We start from the raw sequence: 19,403 nt of genomic DNA, 5'->3' as shown, positions 1-19,403 counted from the left end.
ATGTTAAAACTTCTGCTGAGCTATTGCTCTTCTTGGGTTTGACACTGAAGTGGCTGCAAGGTCAATACTAAAAACCACAGAGCAACTGTTTCAATAATTTCTTGTGTATAAGAGGAATTTGTGTTAATATCTACTGTATTTGTGAAGTTCTTTTGGCATCTAAAAATGACTTGTTAATTCCTGTGTCCCAGTCAAATATGTTGTGTCATATTATTCTCTATTAACCAGAAATGGAGCTAAATGGTAATGATGACTTAATATTGTAAGCTGTTTCAGTATCATGGACAATCAGTCTGAAATATTAACTTGTTAAGATCCTAATAACCATGTAATTAAATATTTTCTACAATGAATAATATTTTACACATGGTAAAGGACACAATTAATGGGTACGATTAATTATCATCTTCACAGAAACTACAGTGAAACATAACTTATAATTTTTAAATCTTTCTCCTCTTAAAAACAGAATAAAATGTTTCCTAACTGCAATTTCCTACCTGTTACCAGGACTCTTTATGAGCTATTTTCACAGAAAGATATAGAGCATTAATTTATTAAATTCAAAGTGAACAAAATATTTTATTTTAGTGTTGACATCCTCAACAATATCATTAATGTAACTGATATGTTTTTAATATTGCATATTTGAGGTCTCCTTTAAATGTAGTATAATTTCAAAAGAGTCACATATCATCTTTTTTTTTTTTTTTTTAAGATTTTTTTTAAGGTTTTTTTGATGTCGACCATTTTTTTGGAAGTCTTTATTGAATTTGTTGCAACATTGCTGCTGTTCTGTTTTTGGTTTTTTTGGCCATGAGGCATGTGGGATCTTAGCTTCCCAATCAGGGATCGAACCTGCACCCCCTGCATTGGAAGGTGAAGTCTTAACTACTGGACTGCCAGGGAAGTCCCTATTCTTTTTTTTGAATTATAATGGACTCACACAAACTTATAAGATGAAGATTGCTAAGAAACAAACTCCAGAATTACAAGATAAAGTAGGGATATTAATTTGATGAAGTAAAGTGATTGTGACAATAGAAACTAATTAATAAATTTTTAATTCAGTACCTACAGGATGCTGGATTACAAAATACACACACATTTACCAAAAAGAGTGATCAGAACAGAGTGGTGCAACTACTTTTGAAAATGAAAGTTTCAATATCCAATTTATAGCTTTTACATTATTAAATCAGAGATGATCACTGGAATTCCTATTTAAATTGGAAATTAGGGTAGAATTCTATAATAGCGCAAATAGAATACATCATATAAACACATTTCAGGAAAGCAATTTTATTCTAGAAATAATTTACAGATTTAGAACTTTTAATAAGAGATTAGAGAGTTCTCATTCAGGATGCCAACATAGGAAGCTCTTGAACTCACCTCCTCCCATGAACACACTGAACTCACAACTCCCATCTTCTTCCTGTAGAGCGAAAGGCTTGGCTCCCCACAAACCCATACCTGATGACCCAACTTTTAAGACTTCCACCTGATAGATAGGCCCCCAAAACATCTAGATTTGAAAGTCAACAGGACTTGTGTCCATGAGACCCACAAGATTATAGTGGACTAAGAGATACCAAAATAAGAAAGTAATATTAACATATGTAAATGGAGAAATAGACAGCAATACAATAACAGTAGGAGACTTCAATACAATACTCCACTTTTACCAATGGATAGATCATCCAGACTGAAAATCAATAAGGAAACATTGGACTTAAATGACACATAAGACTAGTTGGACTTAACAGACATTTACAGAACATTCCATCCAAAAGCATCAGAATATACATTCTTCTTTAGCACACATGGAACATTATCCAGGACAGATCATGTATTAGAACATAAGACAAGTATTAATAAATTTAAGAAGACTGAAATCATATTAAGTATCTCTTCTGGCCACAGTGGTATAAAACTAAAAATCAATTTCAAGAAGAAAATTGGAAAATTCACAAATGTATGAAGATTTAACAACATGCTATTGAACGACCAATGGGTCAAGGAACTCAAAAGTGAAATTAAAAAAATATCTTGAGACAAATAAACTTGGAAACACAAAATAGGAAAACTTAAGGGATGCAGCAAAAGCAGTTCTAAGAGGGAAATTCATAGTGATAAATGCATACATTAAGAAACAAGATTTCAAACAACCTAACTTTATACCTCAAGGAACTAGAACACAAAGCACAAACTAAGCCCAAAGTTAGTAGAAGGAAGGAAATAACAAAGATCATAGTGGAAATAAATGAAATAGACTAGAAAAACAATAGAAGAAGTCAATGAAACTAAGATGATTTTTGGAAAAGATAAATTAGACAAAACTTTAGCTAGACTCACCAAAAAAAAAGGGGGCTTAAATAAATAAAGTAAAAAATGAAAGAGGAGACATGACAACTGACACCATATAACTACAAAGGACCATAAGAGACTATTATGAACAATGACATGCTGAAAAATTGAACAACCTAGAGAAATGGATACATTTCTAGAAACCTACAACCTACCAACACTGAATCATGAAGAAATAGAAAATCTGAACAGACTAATTACTAGTAAGGAGATTGAATTAGTAATCAAAAATCTCCCAACAAAGAAAAGTTCAGGAACAGATGGTTTCACTTGTGAATTCTACCATATATTTAAAGAACTAACACCACTCTTCTCAAACTCTTCCAAAAAACTGAAGAGGAGGGATCACTTGCAAATTCATTTTAAGAGGCCAGCATTACCCCAAAACCAAAACCAGACAAGGACACTACAAGTAAAGAAAATTATTGGCCAATATCCCTGATGAACACAGATGCAAAAATTCTCAAAAAAAAAGGAAAATCATCACACAGATTCTCAACAAAGTGGGTACAGAGGGAATTAGGCCATATATGACAAGCCCACAGCTAATATCATAGTCTTGTGAAAAACTGAAAGCTTTTCCTCTAAGATTAAGAAGAAGACAGGATGCTCACTCTCTTATCATTTTTATTCAAATGGGAAATGAAAAAGTAAAACCATCTCTGTTGGCAGATGACATGATGTTATATACAGAAAATCCTAAAAACTCCACCAGAAAACTGTTAGAACTAATCAACTAATTCAGTCAAGTTGGAGAATAAAAAATCAATATACAAAAATCTATCGTGGGGACTTCCCTGGTGGCGCAGTGGTTAAGAATCCGCCTGCCAATACAGGGGACATGGGTTTGAGCCCTGCTCCGGAAAGATCCCACATGCTGCAGAGCAACTAAGCCTGTGCGCCACAACTACTGAGCCTGTGCTCTAGAGCCCGTGTGCCACAGCTACGGAAACCCACGTGCCTAGAGCCCATGCTCCGCAACAAAGAGAAGCCACCACGATGAGAAGCCCGCACACCACAACGAAGAGTAGCCCCTGCTTGCCACAACTAGAGAGAAAGCCCGTGTGCAGCAATGAAGACCCAATGCAGCCAAAACAAAAAAAAAAATCTATTGTGTTTCTATACACTAATAATGAACTATCAGAAAAAGAAATTAAGAAAACATTTGCATTTACAATTGCACCAAAAGAGAATAAAATACCTAGGAATACATTTAACCAAGGAGGTAAAAAACCTGCACACTGAAAGCTATAAGACACTGAGGAAAGAAATTGAAGACACAAATAAATGGAAAGACATTATATGCTCATGGGTTGGAAGAATATTGTTCGAGTGTCCATACTACTCAAAGCAATCTACAGATTCAATGCAATCTCAAACAAAATTCCAATGGCATTTGTCACAGAAATAGAACAAACAATCCCCAAATTTGTATGGAATGACAGAAGACCCAGAATAGCCAAAGCAATCTTAGTAAAGATGAACAAAGCTGGGGCCATTATGCTTTCTGATTCCAAACTGTATTACAAAGCTACAGTAATCAAAACTGTATGATTTTGGCTTAAAAACTGACACATAGATCAATGGAAAAGAATAGAGAGCCCAGAAATAAACCCTCACATATATGAAATATTAATTTATGACAAAGGAGCCAAGAATATACAATGGGGAAAGAATAGTCTCTTCAATAAATGGTGTTGAAAAAAATTAGATAGCTACATGCAAAAGAATCAAACTGGACCCCTATCTTACACCACACACAAAAATCAATTCAAGATGGATTAAACACTAGAACATATGATTTGAAACCATAAAACTCCTAGAAGAAAACATAGGGGATAAGCCCCTTGACCTTGGTCTTAGCAATGATTTTTTGGCTATGACACCAAAGCAAAGGCAACAAAACCAAAAATAAACACGTAGGATTACATCAAATTAAAAAGCTTTGTACAGCAAAGGAAACCATCAACAACATGAAAACGCAACGTAACAACTGGGAGAAAATTTTTGCAAACCATGTATCTAACAAGGGGTTAATATCCAAAATATATAGGGAACTCACACAATTCAACAGAAAAGAAAATCTGATTAAAAAATAGGTAGAGGATATGAACAGATATTTTACCAAAAAGACGCACATATGGCAAACAGGTACATGAAAAGGTGCTCAACAACACTAATCATCAGGGAAATCAAAACCATAATGAGATATCACCTCACAACTATTAGAATGGCCATCATAAAACAGACAAGAAATAACAACTGTTCGGACTTCCCTGGTGGTCCAGTGGTTAAGATTCCACCTTTCAATGCAGGGGACGTGGGTTCAATCCCTGGTCAGGGAACTAATATCCCACACGCTGAGGGGCAACTAAGCCCGCATGCCGCAACTACAGAGCCATGCACTATGGAGCCTGCGTGCCGCAACTAGAGAGAAGCCCGCACACCGCAACGAAGAGCCCGCGCACCGCAATGAAAGATCCTGTGTGCCGCAATTAAGACGTGACGCAGCCAAAAATAAATAATAAATAAACATTAAAAACTAAAAAAAAAGAGAGATAACAAGTGTTGGCAAAGATGCGGAGAAAAAGACGTGCACTGTTGGTGGGAATGGGTACAGCCAGTATAGAGGGTACTCGAAAAATTAAAATTAGAACTACCATATGACCCAACAATTTCACTTCTGGGTTTTGTTCCAAAAGAAATGAAATCACTATCTTGAAAAAATATCTGCAACCCCCCCCAGGTTTATTGAAATATTATTATTTACAATAGCCAAGACATGGAAACAACCTAAGTGTCTATTGATGGATGAATAGATAAAGAAAATGTGGGATATATACGTAAAGATAGAAAGACACACATTGTAATATTATTCAGTCATAAAAAAGAAGGAAATCTTGCCATTTGCAACAACATGGATAGATTTAGAGGGCATTATGTTAAGTCAAATAAGTCAGAGAAAGACAAATACTATATGATCTCACTTATATGTGCAATCTAAAAAAAACACCCTGAGATCATACATACAGAAAACCAGGTTGGTGATTGCCAGAGGCAGATGGATGGAGGATGGGTGATACGGGCATAGGTAGTCAAAAGGTACAAACTTCCAGTTAAAAGATAAATAAGTTCTGGGGATGTAATGTACAGCATGGTGATTCTCATTAACAGGACTGTACTGTATATTTGAAAGTTGTTAAGAGACATCTTAAAAGTTCTCATCACAAGGAAAAAAAAATTTGTAACAATATGTGGTGATGGATGTTAACTAAACTTATTGTGGTAATAATTTTGCAGTATATACATACATCAAATCATTATGTTGTATACCTAAAACTAATACAATGTTAGATGTCAATTATATCTCAATTAAGAAAAATAAGGATTCAGCAGTTAAAAAGAAGGAAAAAAAACCAATAAGGAACTAATGGTTCCTTAGATGGTTCACAGATGGGGCAAAAATCAAGACTGTAAATAACAAATATGAGAAATCTGTGTACTCCAATGTGTAACAAGTAAACATTTGTTTTATCTTCTTCGTATCCCATCCGGTACACTACTATTTAGGAAGTTAAAAATAATGATTATAAACAGTATTGGATTTTCTAGCTAGAATTATCTATTGCTTGCTTTTGTCATCTAAAAATGGGATATGGTTCCTTCTCTCTGACACATTAAAAATAAAATTGAAGAACATAAACACCATCTTTTCCCCTTTGAAAAAGGGGGGATTACACATAAAACATATAAATATAAAAATCAGATCACACATTAATCAAAATCTATGAAGTCATGTCTAAAAATGAACACAAAGAAGATCTGTGTATTTTCTGAAACAGTAAGAACCATTTATTTTGGCAACTAGCTAAATTTAATAAGTACTAAAAACCTGATCCATCTAGAAATCTGAAAATTCAGATTTTGCTCCTGTTCATACTCATACATTTCTATTATTTAGTGCAGTTTTATTAGACTGCATATTGTGAAAATTTAGTTGGTCACAAATAGCATCTTTTTAATGAACAGAATAAAAATGTGAGATCAGTACATGTGATACAAGTAAATACTGTTTCACAAACATTATTTCAGTTACACATGCATAGGCCCTAAGTACAATCAATGTAGTCTGTAACATGGAGTATAGTAAAAAATAAAGGTCCATGAGTGACACACATTTCAGAGAGTTGTGCCTAAAATAGAAAGATATCAGCTATATAATTAAATGAATTTCTACATGTACTCGTATATTTATTACCAAATTTACTTTGGGGGAAGGGTGGTAAAACTATTTTTTTTTAGCTGTACAGCAGATACACAGTAATGTACATAAATCTAAAATATACATCTTGGTGAAATTTTACAAAGAACACACCCATGTAACTACCACCAAGATCCAGATACAGAACATTACCAGAACTCCAGAAACCCCACTGGTGGCACTACTAGTAATTACTTCTTCTCCCAAAATAACCACTATCATTGACTTCTTCTTTTTCTTTTTTTTTTTTTTTAACATGACAGGCTTGCATTCATGCCTCTTTTTTTTTTTTTTTTTTTTTAATTTATTTATGGCTGTGTTGGGTCTTCGTTTCTGTGCGAGGGCTTTCTCTAGTTGCGGCAAGTGGGGGCCACCCTTCATCGCGGTGTGCGGGCCTCTCATTATCGCAGCCTCTCTTGTTGCGGAGCACAGGCTCCAAAAGCGCAGGCTCAGTAATTGTGGCTCATGGGCCTAGTTGCTCTGCACCATGTGGGATCTTCCCAGACCAGGGCTCGAACTCGTGTCCCCTGCATTGGCAGGCAGATTCTCAACCACTGTGCCAACAGGGAAGCCCCTCACTGACTTCTATTACTATAAATGTAGCTTGCCTATTTTTGAACTTTATATAAATGGAATTATACAGTAGGTCCTCTTTTATTTCTGGCTTCTGTAGGTCAACATTATGTCCATGTGATTCACTCCTGCTGCTGCACGTGGCAATAATCAATTTGCTGCCTTTGTATGAATATACCACAATTTACACTACTGTTGGTGGACATTAGGGTTGTTTCTAGTTTGGGGCTATTACAAATAATGCTGCTATGACTACTCTTGTCAAGTCTTCTGGAGCATCTTTCTTCTATGTATAAATCTACAAAATGGAACTGCTAGATCGTAGGGTATGTTTATGTAGACAGTGCCAAACACTTTTCAAAAGTGGCTGTAACATAAATTACTCTTAATATTGCTTCCATGTTGCCAGTTGATAATAAATCTCAATTGAAAAAAATCTAAACCTATCTACTTTCCTACAGATGGTTCTAATGAGTCTGTCTGTGGTAATTAGTAGCTTTGATAACTCAAACATATGAAGACTGAATAAATTCAAGCATGAAAAGAGGAGGAAAAGAAAAGCTTTAAGTGCTGAGTTTTGGGAAAACTACATATCGTTTTTACCCATACAGAATTTTAGAAGACAAAATTAGAACCAAAATTCTTATTTAAAAGCAATTAAATTCAACCCAAAAAAGCTGGTAACTACCATATATATATGGTATATGCATGCATGGTAATAAAGAATATAAAGATGAGGACATTGTGGTTTGACCATTAATTCTATAAACGTTTAGCAAGTGTTTACTACATGCCAAATGCTATTATAGGAGCAACGGATACAACACTGAATCAAACTGATAATCTGGATCCTCATGGAGCTTACAGTTTAATGGGAGGAGACAACAACTACAAAATGGGGTGGCAGGCAAGTTGTAATTTTAAATACGATGGTTGGAGAAGGCCTGACAGAAAAGGTGATATTTGATTAAAAACCTAAAGGAGGTGAGGGAATAAGCCAGGCTAAGAATGTAGAGGAAGACTGTTCCAGCAAGTGTTTTCCCTTGAGAGATAAATAAATAATCTAGTGTGTATATGTGGATGGTGGGTGGGTTGCAATTGGTAGAGATGGGGAAAGAGATGACTAAGGAAACCTACAATGAAAAGGAAAGCATGAAAAAGAGAAACAGAATATAAGAACACCAATTCTACAGATTTACTGCAACATCAAATGATACAGCACCAACTTTGTTGTTTTCAGACTTCCCTGAGCCACAGTTTCTTCATCTTTTCTGCAAAATGATGATAATAATATCTATCACCATGATAATTAAGAGACAAAACTGATTACGGGACAAAATTGTTTAGACTGATATTACTTGACATTACTATCAAGAAAAAAACCCTGAGAACCAATGAAATAAAATATCTTGTCAGAATTCTTAGTCAGACACTATGTGAGCTCAGTTCTAGGGCGACATCACAAGTTAAGGGGATAAGAGGCTTTTGTTTTGTTTTGTTTCTAATTTCAAAAAGAGAAGAGCAACATGTTAATATCAAGGAAGGAAGAGGGCTATAAAGCAGGAAGGAGGAAAGGAAGGAAATGCATTAAGAATTGAAAATTTATCAAATCTGCCTTGCAGTGCAACCAATTAGTTTACCAAACACTCCATGACAAGAGGGCAAGATGGAAATAAGAGGAAATTCTTTAGTTACTTACATCTGTAATGGTCACCTCACCATGATTACTAATCGTAAAACTCACAAATCATCTATTAGACACAAAATATCTCTTGGGTAGTCTAGGAGCAAAGAAGAGATGGAAGAAATAAGGTTTCAGGAGACTTTCTCAGGGTCTGACAGTCAGCATTTGCTAACATTTTCAGATAAAAAGTAGAGCAGTATTTTTGGAAGTTCCAGATAACTATACAGAGTTTTTTTCCTCCTTTTCACAGTCCAAGTTACTAGCAGTAAAACCAGCCAGTATCTGCTGCTTCCTTTTCCTCTCTCTATCCCTGCTTAGTTTTCTGTTGAAAAGAAACCATATGGTAATTCCTAGGAAGGCAGGCAGGCCGGCATCCACTCCTATCAGTGCCTGCCTGGCCTCTACTTGAAATAACAACGAACACTGTAGCCCAAGAAGAACAACAGCGCTCTAGACACTCAGGGAAAATGTCTGAGTATGCAAGATTTATTAGAAATGACACATTACACAAGTAATGCATTTTTCTTTTCTTCTCTCTCTTCTTCCTGTCTGAAGCCAATATCTCCTCATGTGATCTTCTCATGTCTCACCAGAAAGGGTATTTACCAAATCTTAGTTAATGCTAGGGGGGAAAAAAAAATCACCCTTCATTTTTAGCATTTATAATTGATTGTAGTTTGGTTGTAAGTAACTAATGAATAACTTTTATTTCCAGATTAAAACTGGAATTTAAACAAAAAGCATATGACAATCTACTGTGTATGTAAGAACAATAATACTGTGAATGAAAAAAAGGGGGAAAAAAGTAAAAATGGTTGAGATGAACTCAGACATGCAAAGTTATGAAAACTAGGTCAGTACAGAATTTACAAAATTGTCAGGGACAGGAAACTTAAGAGACCGAAAACAAAGGATAAAGATAAATGGGATCATCTCTATGATGAGCAATGTAAATAGTGGGATTCTTTCCTAAGAGAGACCCAATCATCCCACTTAACAAGTTTATAAATGGTCCCGAAAAAAGGAACAGAGTTTAAGTTCTAAACCTACAGCTGAAATTAAAATTATAAAGTGCCAAAATCATGGCAATAAATTTAAAGATCTTGTAAACTTGAGAGAGAAAATGGAAACGTGGAAGGTAAGTTTCAAAGTGGATAACAGTAAGATAACACATTTAGGGAAAAATTATTTAAATGTAAAATGATGGGGAATTCCCTGGCAGTCCAGTGATTAGGACACTGTGCTTTCAATGCTGAGAGCCTGGGTTCGATTCCTGGTCAGGGAGCTAAGATCCTGCAAGCCATGCAACGTGGCTAAAAAAAAAAAAAAAAAAATATATATATATATATAGATAGATAAAGTGATGGGTTATAAAAGTTTCCAGTTATGAACAAAGGAAAGGGAACTGGGAGTGGTCTCCCAAGTAAACAGTTTATTGAAGTAAACATGAAGTAAACAATTTATTAAAAACATTAGCAAAATGCATTGCCAAACAGGACTGTGGTTGTAGAAATCTGAAAAAACACAAGTACAGTAGTGTAGTTGTCCCTGAAAAATCATATGCAGTTCTGACAACTTCATGTCAGAAAAAATGTAAAAGAATTAGATAAAGATCCATGGGGGGAGCACGAATTAAAATGATCAAAGAGTTTGGGGTTATTAGATATAAAAAGTAAATGATTATTTTTTTTAGAAAGGCTGAAAAGGTAACTGACTAAAATCTATAAAGTTATGAACAGAGGAAAGGAAAAGTGTTTAAAAAAAATCTTACAATACTAGAATGAGGGTAGCGCCCTTTATAACGTGAAAGAGGCAAATTTAAAACAAACAAATGGGAGCATGGCTTTAAATAACAGCCTATGAACTTACTGAAGTCTTTACCTCAAGGAGTAGTAAAAATAAATTTTTACAAGTTTTGATTAATTAATGGATGCAGACCCTTATCAGGGAAAGTGGACAAGGAAGTCTACAGTACATGCCTACTTTTGAGGGGAGCACTGTATTAATTACCATGCCTACTTCCTGGTGTCTCTACATAGCCCTTTAGTTTAAAAGCACGATAGTCATGTTTATTACATGGTAAGGTCCAAGACAGGAAAACGGGAAGAACACTCTACCAAGAGAAATTTTCTTAAATACTCAGCGAGAAAGAACTACATATCTGTTATGACAAACCAAGAACCTTGACGAATTAGAAACAAAAACACCTTTTGTAATAGGAAATGAGCATAATAGTTATTCTGCTGTCCATGTCTTGCACTAACTCTGATCTTAGGCCAGGATCCCTAGGAGCATTCAGCAGTTACAACAGAGGGTGGATGTGTATTTAGTGTGTTACTGATTTGCAAACTCGAGCAAAAGCACAGCATACATACAGTCTGTTGGTCTAAGTTTCAATGAAAGGGGCCTTTCTAAAGGCATTTTACAAAAGGTGTTTGAAACACAAACCTGAGTAAAATCTTTAAATTAGTTTAACAAAGGTAACCTAATGCCTGTCTAATGCTTATCCCCTCCACCCCATAGCTGTAAACAGGTGTGCAAATGAGAAGAACGAAGCAGACATAAAACAAGACTATATTTTTCTCCAATGTCTAAAGCAAACTAACAAGAAAAATCTTAAACATTTATTACTTATTGCGCTTTGTAAATGAATGTATTAACCTCTTATTTTCATTTTTAAATCATCTAATTTCAATTAGAATGCTTCTTCATCAAAACTAATGTTTCTCTTCTATTTTGATTTGATCATTGAGAGTTTGTGAGCATTGTTAGAATATAAACAATTTTAAACTTCCATTATTCTGTAGTATTCTTTCCTGTGAGGAATACTTAGCTCAAAATTATCTGCCATGTTCTTTTCCCTAAATTTATTTTGTTACAAAAAAGGTAAGCAGAATAAAAATGATTTTAAGGAGGTTAAGTTTAAATGTATTCTTTAAATTTATTTTTAAAATAAAAGTCTGGCCAAGATGACGTGGTTAAATACAGAAATGAACGTGTAAAAATAAACGGGTTCAGGAGTGCACGATGAGCAGACAAGTTTCCCAGTGGCCACTGATTTGGCAGTTTGAATCATATTGCGACTCTCTTTCCTGTTAATACTACTATAAGAATGGGTTAAAGAAAATGAGAAGAGTCAGAAAACGAAGAAAGATTAAAAGTCTGGGAGTGGAGGGGCAAGAGAAGAATTCAAAATAAAGTGAAATCTTCCTGAGAAAGCAAATAAAATGAGGTATTAAGAATTCCACCATAATTCATGCTAAGTGTGCTTAGAAACTACAACTACAGAACTATTTTAAGTGCTACCTTTTCTTGTTGAACCAAATGCAAGTAAGTGACCTTTGTGTACCAAAAGCTAACTGTGCTAGTAGTCGCAATATCTTGCAACAGAATCCTTCAAAAGAGACCACTTAAAATTGCTTAATCTTGATGGTACTTTGTGGTAAAATTATGAGCCAGCTCTGAAAGAAGATCTAGCAGGCCTGCCTTTTCAAAAACTTAACGTTGTTGGGTGTGGTTGGTTGATTCTGAAAAAAGAAACTACAATAAGCCTTGGTAGCTTTGACACAGCCTTTAAGTGATAAATAAATGTGTTTAACATGTGTCTCTAATGTTCATTATGGTAAAGTTGATCAGTTTAACCCTTTGCAAACAAGCAAGAGATCTTGAGAACAGGAAGCTTTTCTGTGGAACTCCTGACGCAACACAAACCATAGCAGTTACTGCAAAGCTTAATGCAAACCCTCTAGAGTCCACGTTGACAAATTCTTTAACAAGCCCTGTGGTTACAGGGAAGCTGGTTTCACTCTGACTCACTCCTACTCAAACAGTTTACTGGAAATGAAGGGGAGGGGGAATTTTCAGAGAAGTCATGTGATGGCCAGACAAACCACAGCCAGTAAAGGTTCAACAGAGTCAAAAACAGGTCCCAGCAACAACCAGCACCCAGAGTGTTCAACTGGCACTAAATTATATGAAAATGAGTCCTGTTGGGTTTCTGATCATCCACACCATGAACTCTTTCATAAATCTCTGTATATAAAAGAACGGATACTTCACAGGAGGAAAAACCAGCAGGCACTGACATGGTGTGTGCAACTACAAACACTTCATAGGAAAATGTGCTTAACAAAAAATAGCATCAAAGGAAGGTTAAAGCACTTTAGCGAATGTATAAATAATCATTATTAAATGCTTTCCCATTGTCTCTAAACTCAAATGATCAAACATATATTCTATCATTATCAAAAGAATGCCAAAAAAAACCCCCCAAAACCCCTTTAACTATCACCTTGTACTTTGGAGGATGTTCACTGGGTAATCTATTCTGCATACAAAGAAAATGCACCATAAGAATGAGAACTACACTATATTCAATATCTTGTAATGACCTACAATGGAACAGAATCTGAAAAAGAATATATATATACACATATAACTGAATCACTTTGCTGTACACCTGAAACACTGTAAATCAACTATATTTCAATTAAAAAAAAGATATTACTCAGTATTCTAAAAAAAAAAAAAAAACTACATTACAACTGATGAACTTTTTTTGGTTCATCACTTACGTGTTTTCACTAATAAAATAATGTAAATAACTTGAAATTTCTGAATAGGAAATGGATCCTATTCAACCCCCTCAAAAAGGTATTTTCAGCCTTAAATATATTTAATACAAGCTAGTAAAAGATACTAGTATTTAAACTTAACTTGGGGACTTAGTTTCAATAAATCAGACTAAGTGTAAGTGGCAAGTATTAATTAATTTAAATACTGCTGTCCTAAACAGAAGCTAAGAAATGCTCCCTTAAAATAAAATTAAATCCAGAAATTATAAAACACCCTTTGAGGAACTAGTTAATCTAAGGTGGTGTACAGACTCATGAATTACACCCAACAGAAAGAAAAGCTAACCACTATAAATATGGAGGAAAAGACTGTATTATTTTAAAAGTTCTAAGAAATTTAAATTTCTTATTTCTAACTTAATTCTCAATTTTCTATAGTGATAGTAACTTTCACAGTCAGCAACCTAATATTTTATGAAAAAGAATCCAAGCAGCTAGGTCACTTGGACAGATGTCATTTAGGAAAGCAAACTTATTCAAACCATATTCTTCTAAGTAAATACGTACAACATTCCTACCCTACTGTGTAAGTTTTAAACACAAAAATACAACCACCCATGCTCCCGTTCCCCATTACTTCAATAATAGTGGCTGCCCTAATCTTTTAGGGTACATCAAGCAAATAAGTTACTTTATTTTTCAAACTCTTTTATTCCTCATGTCTTTAATTTACCTTTTTCTTTGGTTACACAGCTTACAGAATAAACAAGTCACCACAATAACCTTTATTTTTTTCTAAAGTATAGAACTTTACTAGCATTATTTTACTTAATGTGAATTCAAAAGTATAAGTCATTTAACTTAATGATGTCTACTATATTATCTTCAACCCTTGCTCTCAGATGATTTTTTTTTGAATGAAAGATTCTGTAAATTCTGTAGTGCTTTACAATCAGATGATTATTAAACTCAAAGATGCAAAACAGTTCAACCTTTTTTATGTAAGATGATTTCTGTGTTCACCGTATTTTATATTTTATTTTGCAGGGGAGTAAGACTGAATATTCCCTTTTGGCTGAGCAGCAACACAGCAATCTGCAAGAATAAGCACCTTACAAAAGGCAGCAAAAAGGGAGCCTAAAGGAAAGTGGTTGATCCATTTTCTAAGAAAGATCGGTATGATGTGAAAGCACCAGATATGTTCAATATAAAAATACAGGAAAAACTGGTCACAAAAACTCAAGGAACCAAAATCACATTGGATGGCCTCAAGGGTCATGTTTTGAAGTGAGCTTTGCTGATCTGCAGAATGATGAAGTTGCATTTAGAAAATTCAAGCTAATTACTGAGGATGTTCAGGGCAAAAACTGTCTAATTTCCGTGGCATGGATCTTGCTTATGACAAAATGTGCTCCACGGTCAAAAAATGGCAGCCCATGACTGAAGCCCATGTTGATGTCAAGACTACTGATGATTATTAACTTCGTCTATCCAGTGCTGTTTTTACTAAAAAATGCAGCAATCAGATTCAGAAAACCTCACTGTTAGCACCAATAGGTCTGACAAAACCAGAAGAAGATGACTTGAAAGAAATTGTCAAAAAACTGATTCCAGACAGCATTGGAAAAGACATGGAAAAGGCTTGCCAATCTATTTATCTGCTCTATGATGTCTCTGTTAGGAAAGTAAACCCCAGGTTTGAAATGGGAAAACTCATGTTTCATGATGAAGGCAGTAAGTAGTTCTGGAAAAGCTAATGGGGATGAGACAGGTGCTAAACTTGAACAAGCTGATGGATATGAGCCACCAGTCCAAAAAACTGTTTAAAATTCAGACTTGTAAGGGTGACAAATAAAAAATCTTATTTGTGATGTTAATAAAAAAGACTGAATATTAAGTGAACATGTTTCATGTAATGGTACCTTTTCTCTCTTAACTGATATTTCTTAGTTCATTCAAAGTATCTACTGCGTGAGTAGTATGTGCAAGACCATGCAGGCACAGCCAAAAATACAAATATTTTTGTGGCCTCCTCTCGAGGAGCTTACAAACTCCTGGGTAAGATGAGAAAAGCCCACAGACAGTTCTAAAAGAAGGCAGAAAGTGATAAGTGACACAAGAAAGATACAGCAAGAGACAATTTCCAGGGACTGGGAAGATTTTTGAGCAGCAAAGTTCCATGACCAGAGGTATTTTTCAGAAAATTGTTTTTTGTTGCTTTCTGTGGAAATAGATTGGGGGGAAAAAAGGCTAGTAAAGAGGAGACCTATTAGGAAGTCACTATAAATGTTCAGTGGAGAAGTGATAAAGGCATGAACCAGCAGTGGGAAGGGAAAAGAGAGGACGAATTTGAAGATACTGTGGAGTTAGAATCAACAGGCCTGAAGAATGACTGGATATGAGAAGTGAGGAGGGAGTCAGATGATTCAAATTTTGACACCAAGTGATTATGAAGACAGTGATATCATTAACAGAAATCAGGAACAAAGAAGAAAAAGATCATAAAGGGAATAATTAAACCTTGCATGAAACAGTCCACAAAGCACATAACAGCTCTTTAGACGTAACTCTTATAAATGATGCTAGAATTGTTCAAGGTCATAGGAAGCTACATTCATTCATGTCTACCTCCCACAGACATCTAGTAAAAACATGATAGAAAGCCAAGAGCAAAAGGAAGTCAGCTTAGTGGAAAAATACTGCCCAATCTCAATACTGTAGTCACAAAAATAAAGTAGGTACCATAAAGAATCAGAATTCAAATAAATGCATTAATAATCTTTTTTTCTCCCCCAAATACCTACAGAACAAAATCCAACCATCAGTCAAAACTGGAATTTAAGTAAATACTTAGCTTTAAAATTGTTACCTAGAAACAGTTTCCTAGTAAAAGCATATACACCCTTTAACCTAGTTGGAGAGCACATGGTAAAGCAACGAGAGCCAAGGTTTTTTTCACTCTTCCTGCTGATAAACTTATTCTACCAAAGGCTTTTACCTTCAAGAATAAAAAAACACATTTCCCACCCTGTTTCATTTTACTTAATTTGCTATTTTAGCTACAGTTGATCCAACTTTTTTATTGCTCTTGTCAAATTGGGGGGTTTTACAAAATACATGCATCTATGAGGAAATTCCAGCACCAAAGTCAGATAAACTTTTGGATCTTTATGAAACTGATTACTATAAAAACTTTTAAATCACAATCACAATCAATAAGCTATAACTAAAAAGATGTCAGGAAACTTATAGATTACCAAATAAAAACCTAGTATCTTTTTATATACCATTAATAACTATTTACAAAAATATAATATCCAACTTATAACAATAAAACCTAAGAGAAAACTAACATGTTAAAATCATTGGGTAAATAGTGTTAGAACAATACACAAATAGGTAATGATCTAAAAAAGAAAAACTTAGATTCTTACATTATATGATTGGTAAAAATATTTTAACAGATAAAAGATTTAAAGGTAAAAGAATAAAACCATAAAAATACTAAAAGGAAATGCAGCAGAATATCTACTACATAATCGTAAGGGTTCAGGAAGATAATTTTAGGCACGACTCCAAAAGGAAACATCTAAGATATTGGAATAAAGACAAAAATGTGAATTTCTTTATTCAAAAAACAAAACATAGTAAAACACACAATGAACAATATGGAAAAATTACTGGCAGCATATGACAAAAGGAATCTCCTTAAAAATGTCAATCAATAAGAAAATGAAAAATACACTAAATATAAAAAAATGGATAAACTAACCAGTTAGACGAAAGGGTTTTTTCTTTTTCTGTGGTTTCAACATTTTATACCATAAACATACTTTGTAGTCACAAAGAAAATTACTAAAAAAAAACAAAGATGTGGAAAATATTTGATGACTGAAAAATGTTCACAGTATGTTTTTATATTCAAAACAAGTCATAAAACAATAAATAGAATATGACTCACTCACAAATATTTACAGAGAAAAAGAATGAAGGATGAAGGGATTTTTTTTTAAGTATACAAATACCAATTTTCTACAATGAGCTGTACGTAATCACTTTGTAATAAGAACACAATTTTAAAAATCAGTATCAAATGTCTACGATATATATGTGAAAAAGGAATCTAAGACTAATATATATGGTATGATTTTAGCTTTTATTAAAAAAAAGTGTTCCATACACAGAAAACAGTCTAGAATATGGTGGTTATTATCCTACTTTGGGGAGTAGGTGTGTGTGAACTTTCACTTTTTACTTTTAATATTTCTGGAATGTTTCAATTTATAAGCACTAACATAATTTGAAAATATGCAAACCTGGAAAAAGTAACAGAGGCAAAGAGCCTAAGACAAATTTGTTACTAAAAACAAAAAATGTTTGCAATATCACTGATTTAGACATAAAATGACAAAACTGTTGTAAATTTATTTGCATAGTGAAAATGAAAAACAAACACAAGGATGCATCACAAAAGTGTATCAGGACAGCTGAGGAGGGACTCCCCTGGTGGTCCAGTGGTTAAGAATCTGCCTTCCAATGCAGGGGATGCAGGTTGATCCCTGGTTGGGGAACTAAGATCCCACATGCCGCGGGGCAACTGAGCCCGCCCGCCACAACTATGGAGCCCACACGCCACAACTAGAGAGAGGCCCGCTCACTGCAACGAAAGATCCTGCGTGCCGCAACTAAGACCCAACTCAGCCAAATTAAAAACAAAAAACAAACAAACAAAAAAAACAAAAAAAAAGCAGGTGAGGTATCTTACTTGGATATAGTAATATTCTACACAGTGTTAAGCAAGAACAGACAAAAACAAAAACCTTATATTTGACAAACTTATTTTGCAAAACTCTTCTTTGACTAATGAATTAAAACATTAGTACTCTCTCAGCTAATTTAAAATGTGGAAAACTGGCAACAGCCCCCTCCCCAACCTGCAAAATAAATAAACAAAAGTTAAAAACCTCATAACCCCTTGTCTACACCTGGGAAAAAGTATGTAGGGATAAATAAACCTACATATACTGAAATCTATAATAAGCCACAAAACCGATGGATACTAGTGAAAAAAAGCATGAAAGGCAATAAAGAAAGAAAAGAAAATTCAAATCAAATGTAACAGAAAGAAAAAAAAATTTTTTAATCTGTTCTTCATTTTTTGTTGCATTAACCTGGATGAAAATGTTGCTATGCTGGCTTACAGTAAGCAAAGCACTAATCTCAAAGTCAGAAAACTGGGTTGGGTGTTGGCTCTGAGATTCACCGGCTGTGTGTTCCTGAGTGTTTTTCCTATTCAAATCAGGCAAAATATCTTCTACTTCATTGTTTGTACCGAGGCACTTCATTCAAGTGCCTTACACACAGATTTTTACTGACCTTAGAAAGAAAATTAATAGGGAAGATGACAAAATTGTCAGGAATAAGTTACTCTTTTATTATATTATTTTCTAGCTTATATAAACAATTGACAGTACATACAATTGTAATTTGGGGTAAAAATTTTAAATAAAATGTTCATAAAGAGTATATAATTTCTGACTAAAGAACATGAAACAGAAGTGTACGTTTTGCTTACTTGATTTTTTAATACAAGCAAGTATGAAATTAGGGAATAAGAAATATAAAGTTTATCCTAAAACAGTGATGGTAATTATTGGCTTTATAGAATGAAAACAGTCAAACCTCATGACCATCAGAAGTATTGTGGGACCTCCCTGGTGGCACAGTGGTTAAGAATCTGCCTGCCAATGCAGGGGACACAAGTTCAATCCCTGGTCCGGGAAGATCCCATATGCCATGGAGCAACTAAGCCTGTGTGCCACAACTACTGAGCCCACGTGCTGCAACTACTGAAGCCCACGTGCTCTAGGGCCCACATGCCACAGCTACTGAGGCCGCGTGCTGCAACTACTGAAGCCTGTGCGCCTACAGCCCGTGCTCC

At 34.6% G+C, this 19,403-nt stretch overlaps 1 protein-coding gene and 1 pseudogene across 4 annotated transcripts in view; one reads left to right on the top strand and one right to left on the bottom strand.

The window, feature by feature from the left end:
• VMP1 (vacuole membrane protein 1) overlaps nt 1–19,403 on the bottom strand; it is a 127,295-nt gene that overhangs the window by 33,770 nt on the left and 74,122 nt on the right. The window lies entirely within an intron of this gene.
• Nucleotides 14,469–15,289, top strand: LOC132355809 (small ribosomal subunit protein eS1-like; annotated as a pseudogene).

The sequence above is a fragment of the Balaenoptera ricei genome, chromosome 20, assembly GCF_028023285.1.
Source record: "Balaenoptera ricei isolate mBalRic1 chromosome 20, mBalRic1.hap2, whole genome shotgun sequence".
In the NCBI taxonomy this organism is placed as follows: domain Eukaryota; kingdom Metazoa; phylum Chordata; class Mammalia; order Artiodactyla; family Balaenopteridae; genus Balaenoptera; species Balaenoptera ricei.
This window is presented reverse-complemented; position numbering and strand designations above follow the sequence as displayed.